The following is a 9,200-nucleotide window of genomic DNA, read 5'->3' as shown; positions in this document are numbered from 1 at the left end:
CCATTGTAGGCTCAGGCTGTACAGTGGTACCTCGACTTCCGAATGCCTCGACTTCTGAAGGTTTCGACTTCCGAAGTTGGCAAACCCGGAAGTATTTTCGCTGCGTGCGCGTTCTGCACGTGTGCAAAGCGCAAAATCGTGCTTCGCGCATGCACAATAGCACTCTGCTTTTGCATCATCTGCAATGTCTCAGACAAAGTGTTGGTCTGAGGCGCTAGGGCAGGGAATAGCAGCAACCACACCCAAGAAAGTATTCTGCAAGTCGGGCACCTGTTCCAGCCATGGAAGAGCTACAGAAAGATTTAGATGAGGTGAAAGAGCTTTTGAAAAAAAGCACCAAGAAAGAGAGTTCATGAGGTCTTGCTGGCAGAAAAGAATAAGATAGAAAGAGAAATCAAGAACCAGCTACCAATCAAAATAAAAGCAGAAACATCTGAAGAAGAAAGACCACCTCCAACAGGATACACAGTGAAAATCAACAATTATGCTTGGGATCAGTCAGCTAAATTTTTTAAAATCTACATCGCTTTAAGTGGAGTTCAGTGTCTCCCAGCTGAGCATGTGAAGGTGCGCTTCACAGAAAGATCATTTGATCTGCTAGTGAAGAATCTGAATAACAAGAGCTACACTATGACATTCAACAATCTTCTGAAACCCATCTCTGTGGAAAGCAGCCCATGGAAGATCAAAACAGATATGATATTGATATTGTAGGAAAAAGCATGAGGGAAAATGGGAGTGTCTAACACTAGTTGAAAAAGACACTAAGGGGAAGGATAAAGCTGCTTTGATACCTTGGACCTGAGTGAAGCGTTGATGAATCTCCTGGAAAAGATGTATGCTGAAGGTGATGATGAAATGGAGAGGTCAATGAACAAAGCCTGGGTTGAGAGTCAAGAAAGCAAGTCAAAGATTATTTACCAATAGATATTTGAACAAATAACCATCTTAAATGTACATCTTTTGTATGGGGCTTCTGCTGAGATCAGAGAAAGTGTTGCTGTTTACATAATCTTCTGTGCAAAAACAAGTTTTACATTTCAGGCATGCAGAAAAGCTTTTCCTTCAAAAAAAAAAAGGAAGGAAGGAAGGAAGGAAGGAAGGAAGGAAGGAAGGAAGGAAGGAAGGAAGGATTCTGCTAAGTGGCCGTTTAGCAGGAGGAATTAGGGGAGGCGGGTCAGCTCCAGCTGTCATAGGACACCTTGAATTATTATTATTGTTATTATTATTATTATTATTATTATTATTATTATTATTGCTGTTATTATGATTCTCTTAAATGGCACATCCAATGATTTAATTGTGCATTGGCTTCCATGCAAATGCAAAAACTGAACTCCAGGCTCACTTGCGCATGCCACCTTTCAAAACTGGAGACTTGAGCAATATAATGCAGGTGCAAATCATTGCAAAGCATCACTGTTGCCTTCACTTCAAAAAAAGAAAATAGTTAACTGTGCATCCTTCCCCATTCTGCAGACATAACACAATGCAGATCATTGGCTCAACAGCGCAACAGCTTGGGCAACTTAATTTCTGAGCACCCCTAGTGCCTGTTCACATCACCTACATGAACAAGTGAGATTTTCATAGGGAGTGGGAAACTGGGGGTATTCACAGAGCCCCTCCTTTTACAGTGATCCAGGACTCATTAGCATCAGACATGGCTGCCTGTACTGCCAGCTCACGTCAGTGTCAAAGAGTCTCGGTAGATTAAGCCCTTGAATATTCACCTCCACCCGTAACCTGCTCTTCTGATACTGCATTCTACCGGCTGCCATGCTGCCATCTTGGAGCCACGCTTGTGTCTGAATGGGGTGGGGAGCCTGCTTATCAAAGGCAGTGTTTTGCTGGCGTTTGCAGGATGGATGTAAACATGAATAGCTGCGCCGTGTGCACACCTCCACACCACAAACAGCTCGTCTTGTGCTGTGACAGCAATAAAATATTCATATCCTGCTCAGCAATGCCATGATGAGAGCGTACACCGTTCCTCCACAAAGCCTGTCAGTGCGTCTTATTCACTCTTTTGCCCTTCCTTATATAGGAATGTTAAGGAACGTATTCTAATGAGGACTCCTTTCATCCGCAAGGTTCTGTCTCATTTACGGCCTGTTTTTTTTTCCAAGGAATGGAGGGAGGAAACAGTGGAGAGAAAAAGGCGAGGCTCTTCCCTCCTGCAAAGAGGCTTCTGGCAATTAAAATAGGAATAGGTCAGTCACAGCAATGCAGGATACCAATCTTGATTTAGAGCTAGAGGTGGCGTGTTTCTCCTTTGCACTTGGCATGAGTTGGAAGGTGATGCAAAATAACTTTTCCTAGGGAGGCATGCACATCTTGACATTTAGAAACCTATTAATCAATCTATCTTCCCTTCGTTCCATCAGCCCTGCTGTGCTTGCAGGGGCTCCAGTGCAAACGGAGATCTTCGCATCAGTAGGAGATGCCTCTTCCTCTGTGCTGGTGAGGAAGGGAAGCAGTTGCTCTGACAATGAAATGTGGGGAAGGGCTATAGCTCAGGGGCAGAGCACCTGCTTTGCATGCAGAGGGGCTCAGGTTCAACTTTGAGCATCTCTAGTTACTCCACCTGGAGTACTGTGTCCAGTTCTGGGCACCACAGTTCAAGAAGGTGAACAGCTACCACTTTCAGGGGCATGCTGTCTCTGACTGTACACATAGTGGGGAAACAGGCATGTATGTATCTTAAGCCAGGGACACGCAACGAGATACTCTCCAGAAGTTGTTGGACTATAGTTTCCATCATGGGTGCCATCTTGAATAAAATATGGGGTAGACAGGTAAGCCCCACCTAATCGATCACAAGACGCACCATCTGAATGGCAATGCCTATCAACTTTGGCGAGGGGGCCGGCGCTCTCAATTATTTTATTGGGGGGCCAAAGGGACCTTGGCCCATATGGAGTTGGATCCCATGGCTCCCATCTTCCCTGACCATTGGTCATGCCAGCTGGGATTGATGGGACTTGTAGTCCAGCAACATCTGGAGGTCATCCTATTGACTCGCCCTGATCTTAAGGCTTAATGGTGAATCAGGGCAGAAAGTATGGAGAAGTTGTGTGTGTGTGCTGCATGGATGCACCCAATGAGATGGACTTTAGTGCATGGAAGCTTATGTCATAGGTTGTTTATTTCTTTATTAAATGTGTTGGTTGCTTTTTCTCGCCCAGGGCCACCCAAAGCAACTTACAATCAAACGATAAATTCGTTAGACCGAAAGGTGCCATGAGATCAGCATTTCTGCGTCTGACAAAACACAGGTCGAAATAAAAACAACCCCACCCATGCCTACTTGTGAATGCATAGAATTATTTCCCCCTTTTATTATCTAAGTAAGATAAAAGCTCCAAAAGAATCAGTAATGAGTGTTCAGGTGCCCTCTAGCCTATCATGAGCAGACCCCCATCCTGACACCATCACATACTGTATGCTGTGGACTTCATAGGTTATGTCATATTGCGACTTCCTGGTTGCCTCTCAGGCACTGTTTGTAATTCCTGCTTGCACAGGAATCAGACGATGTGATCCTTTTCAAGCCAAAAGCAGAATTTGCAAGACAGAGTTGATGTGCAATCACGGAAAGATAAAAGCAACTCATGTTTAGATAATTTCACATCAGATACTGATCGCCGGCAAGAACAATTACTCTATTAAATTGAAATTCATGAATAATTCACCAGCTTCACCCAAGAACAAAATCCAAAAGTAGCAGGGGTGTTTGATGATCAATGAGAATGGCCAGTTTTAAATAACTGAAGGACAATTTTATGAACTGTGCATTTGATTGTTTAATCAGCTCATGCTGTGGATTATGAATCTTTGTGTTCTTATTATTTTTCTCACTTTTCAATTTATGCACAGCAGTTTTTTAAAAAAAAAGACCAAAGAACATATTCTTGCTAAAAGCTTTATTAGTAAAAACCCATCCTCTTACCATGAAATCCTATACCTGTCTACTCAGAAGTAAGCCTCCTTGATTTCAACAGAACTTACTCCCTGTCGGCAGGATATAAATAAATTAGTAGTAGTAGTAGTAGTAGTAGTAGTTGCTCTCTCTCAACAATATAATATAAAACTAACACAACACCACAGGTAGATATCAGTCCTAGAAATAATTAGGAGATGCAGATGGAAAGAGGTAGATTTAAAGTTATATTGATAATAATAATAATAATAATAATAATAATAATAATAATAATAATAATAATTTATTTATACTGCCCATCTGGCTGGTTTTCCTATCTTGTAAAGTCTCTCTCTCTCTCCCCCCCCCCCTCCTCTCTCCCTCTCACACACACACGTATTCAGATTTATATTCCCTTCTACTTTAATGAAGCATTTATACATAGCAAATGCACTTCTTGTGACCTGAGCCAGGTAGTTGATGCCTATTTAAACTGTGTCTGTTAATGCTGTTGCACTCATCTTATTCTGGTAACACATTCATTTACATCCTGATTTATGTTAAGAGCACTGAGACCATGCAAAGGGCAAATGAATAATGAGATTAATTAATGTGATCATCATTTTTCACCACTCTTAAATAAACTTCTTGACCTTTTCCCCCAACAACCCACCCCCACCCTAAATCCTGCAGGGGTTTTTTGGCAACAAGCTGGCTGCAATCAGTTTAGGAAAGGTTCTATCAACCTGTGCTGAGGTTCATAACTCTGGAAGCACACTGTGTTTATTGCCGTGAACTCTTGTGACCTAAGGAGAAGCAACCTGCTCTTGTGCTGTTAGATGTAGCTTGATGTGCAAAACTCCTCAGGTTCTCAAACTCAGTAGATCAGTCAGCAAGAGAAGTTTTTCACCTTCTTTTGATATATATCTCACCTGGTGTCTCTCTATTCTCCTATGCAGGGATTAGGAACCTGTGGGCCTCCAGATGTTGTTGGACAGCCAGTATGGTGTAGTGGTTAAAAGTGGTGGACTCATAATCTGGTGAACTGGGTTCACGTCTGCTCCTCCACATGCAGCTGCTGGGTGACCTTGGGCTAGTCACACTTTTTTGAAGTCTCTCAGCCCCACTCACCCCACAGAGTGTTTGTTGTGGGGGAGGAAGGGAAAGGAGAATGTTAGCCACTTTGAGACTCCTTCAGGTAGTGATAAAACAGGATGTCAAAACCAAACTACTACTACTACTACTACTCCCCCTCCTCCTCCTCCTCCTCCTCCTCCTCCTCCTCTTCTCCCATCACTCCTGATCACTGGCCACCTTGGCTGATGGGAGTCGGAGTCAAACAACATCAGCAGAGCCATAGTTTCCCAACCGTTGCCTGTGGTTTTTGTTCCACCAGCTTCCACCATCCAAAGGCCTCTTGCTTCCTTAAAAGATCTCACCCTTATACTTGGGACAGCCTCCCAAAACACCTCTGTGATGCCACCTCTCCAACGTCCTTCAAAGCCTTCCTCCAAACACACCTTTACAGCAACCCCCTAGTTAGCATGCTCTGCTAATATGCTCCAGCCCAAGCAGTAGTGCCAGTTGTTGGGTGGTGGGAACAGTGTTCTAGCCAAGAAGGATCTTTTACTGCACACAGAGTCCAGGGACGCCAGATCACATCCCACTTGCACCAGTTCAAGACCCAAGGAACAAAGTCAGGTCAAGTACAGGCCAGGTTCTAGCAAGGCAAGGTGAAATACAGCAAATAGTAAAGTGAGATAAGCAAGGTCAGGCGAAGCAGAAGTCCAAATGGAAAGAAGCAAGGTGGGTTAGCAGCCTGGATCAGTGGCATAGAGTGTGTTGCCAGCGCCCAGGGCCACACATAGAGTGTGGGTGGGAGGAAGAGAAACAGACAGAGTACGCATGCGCATTCAACTGCCTAACGGCATCCGCTTTATCCACGACAACGCAGCCGCAGAGATAAGAAGAGTCATTCTATTGTCTGGAGAAGTAACTGCCTGGTTTGCATGGAGAAACCGTATTCAACAGAGCCCAGCAACAGAAGTGCCCAGCTGTATTGAGGCAGCACTGGGTGTTGAAATTTTGCGCCCGTAACAATTTTGAGCCTGGGGCAACCGCCAATGTGGAGTCTCCCCATGCTACACCACTGCCCTGGATTCCTTCAAGTTGCACCTAAGTTAGTAGGCAGGCTTAACCGTTGCTCCAACAATCAGCAAACTCGGGCTGACCCTTAAATAGACATCCAACTAGTTCTTAGACTCTGCAGATTACCCTCGTGACATTCTTTGGAGGGCTTTACGCAGAGGCTTGACAGCCATATGTCAGGAATGTTTTGGTGGTGTTTCCTGCTTGGCAGGGGGTTGGACTGGATGGCCCTTGTGGTCTCTTCCAACTCTATGGTTCTATGATTCTGTGACTCTATGATTCTATGACTAGCTGTGGCAGAGAGGCACATGGAAATTCAACCCTGCCAACACTAAAACAAACACCTGGAAAACTAGGCTGCAGATACACCGTACCTTTAAAACATATTCAAAGCACATCCATTGCCTTCTGGCAAAAGAATTGCCCTCCTCTAAACCCACTCCAATTAGTTTACGTCCTCCTTAAAGAGTGAGGGTCTAACATTAAAGAGCATTTCTGCACGCACTTACAAAGGAGCCTGATCAGCCTGAACATTAACTTTGCAATTGGAACATCTCATTTTACATTCCAAGCTGGATTTGAAAATAATGCTCTGTTCACAGCAATATCCAGGCACTGCAAGCTGTATAAATCTGTATTCTACGTTGACTAATTAATTGCAACCTTTGGTGACATCTCTGGTAACGTCTAGTTCTGCCATGATTCACGCCATAAGCAGAACCCACAATTCTCTTTGCCACTCAAAGCTCAAGTTACATCTCATAGAGAGATTCTTGGGAGATCTTTACTCGGAAATAAATCCTGTTGTGCCTAGTGGGTCTTCCTCCCAAGTAATTGCGTATAGGATTGTAACCTTAGAAGGTTTCTCCTTACACGCAGAGCTTCTGATTCTGCATGAGGTGAACTAATTAGATGACAAATTAGATGATTAGTGAAGGGATCGTGAGTTCAACAAACAAAAGAACATCTTGGCACCATTATCAGGGCAGCCACATGCACCAGCTCATCATCCCTTCATTGGGGATGATTAATGATTTATTTTATGTGTGAATTTCACATTCCTGGCTTGTTTTTTGGGGGTATGAGAGGTAGTTTGTGTTAATCTCTCAGAACAATTTGCTACATGCATTTTTTTTAATGAACTCTCTCACCCATTGTTAGGCAAGCAATAAACTTGCAAAAATTGAATAATTCTAATTACCAGAGTTGACAAATTAGCATTTAAGACATTCTTGCCCCGCCATGCTCCCGCAAGTCCAGTGAAAATCAATGCAAATTATGTTTAGCACTTTCTACCAAGTACACAACACCATACGGTACTTTGCAGCACCGTGGGCGAGGAATATAGCCGTCAAGATGTCATTCCCGAGGAACCTCTGGGCACACAGCTCTTTTTGCAAAGCATCCAAGCAAGTCGAAAGAGGATTCGAGTTGCGGTGTATTTTTGCAAATAATTCCTAAGCAGCTCTCTGCAAATCCCAGTTTATGTATCCCTTCTGTACATCAACCCGGGGATTCCTTGCAAGAACTGAGGCTCCAGAGCCTCCCTTCACTTCAGCGGACGAGGCACCTCTAGGTACCCAAAATTATATGTACAGTCGTACCGCAGAAGTTGAACGGAATCCGTTCCGGAAGTCCGTTCGACTTCCAAAGCGTTCGGAAACAGGAAGCTCCTGCAGCCAGTCGGAAGCCACGGAAGCCGTGTTGGACATTCAGGTTCCAAAGAACGCTCGCAAACCGGAACACTCACTTCCGGGATTGTGGCATTCAGGAGCCAAAACGTTCGACTCGCAAGGCGTCCGGGTTCCAAGATGCGACTGTACATATTTCATTTGGCCTCCACTGAAGTGAATGGGAAGCCCCACTTTTGCTGGAGGTCAGCAGGTATACCAGTGAGCTTTTTGGTACCAGAAATAGTAGCAGAAGCAGCAGTGGTAATAACTTTATCACCTGCCCTTTCCCAACAGGTCCCAGGGCAGGTTACAGCAATTTAAAATAAAAACAGCTGAAGCAGATTCATGTGCTGTTTGCTGGTGTCATCCTGAGCTTTAAGCATCAATAATCTTCACATCCCAGCACCATTTTGCTCATCACTTTTATCTAACAGATTAAAAATAAATATATACTTCAAGCTACCTAGATCAGGCATCCCCAAACTTTGGCCCTCCAGATGTTTTGGACTTCAATTCCCATCTTCCCTGACCACTGGTCCTCTTAGCTAGGGATCGTGGGAGTTGTAGGCCAAAACATCTGGAGGGCCGCAGTTTGGGGGTGCCTGACCTAGATTGTGTTGAAGGATAATCATTAACACTTTTTAAAAAGAAAAAAAGGAAAGAAAGAAACTGGGAGTGTACAAAGAGCCTACCATAGTTAACAGTACAGTTCTCACAGTGAAAAATAAGAAAGCTGGTTTTATTCCCATGCTGTCAAGCTGTGTGCCACCCATTCTCCTAACAGAAGGGATGTTAAAACATCTCACTCACACTTATTATGTAACAACATATGGCTAAAGGCAGGGCTGATGAACGGCCCCGTACTGCTTTGCTGTCCGTTCACAGTACTGCGTATCTCCCCTTCACAGCAAAGCAAGTAATTACAAAACAGACAGCATTTCCTGATATATTTCACTTTTTGCCTCACTAATTTGCTGTTCATCTTGTCCGCAGACAATTGCGATGGTTTTCCTGCAGAAACTTGGTACCTATCTCTTATGCGCAGAGGCCCAATGTTTACACAGTTGTTTAGAACTCTCAGGGGCACCTAATTAAAGGCGGCCATTTTGTGATGAAGTCAGGGGAACTTTTCCTGCCATCGATAGCACCCATTTCCACAAGCTAATGATAACGAGGGAAGCTAATTAAGACACCAATTGCCCCAATATATCTGTCATAAGCAGCTTAAACATTTCACTCGGCAACTTGACTCCTTACAGTGCTTTTCTTTCACACATTTTAGATCCATTGCTGAATAGTATTCACAAGTTGGGATTGTCAGGGAATTCTGGTGAAAACAGATACAGGAGTGGAAATTGCCAATGTTTACTTATTCATCTCGTGTCCGCGATGCAAATCAATCCGGCAAATAACAATCATTATTCTCTATTGTTGTTGCTTTCAGTCTGCAAACAATA

The 9,200-nt window shown here is 43.8% G+C and overlaps 1 pseudogene; it reads left to right on the top strand.

Annotated features, from left to right (window-relative positions):
* Positions 1-269: 269 nt before the first annotated feature.
* On the top strand, positions 270-992 carry LOC118085895 (calcyclin-binding protein pseudogene; annotated as a pseudogene).
* Positions 993-9,200: the final 8,208 nt, after the last annotated feature.

The sequence above is a fragment of the Zootoca vivipara genome, chromosome 1, assembly GCF_965207765.1.
Source record: "Zootoca vivipara chromosome 1, rZooViv2.hap1.1, whole genome shotgun sequence".
Classification (NCBI taxonomy): domain Eukaryota; kingdom Metazoa; phylum Chordata; class Lepidosauria; order Squamata; family Lacertidae; genus Zootoca; species Zootoca vivipara.
Note: the sequence above shows the minus strand (reverse complement) of the source record. Positions and strands in the feature narration are given on the sequence as shown.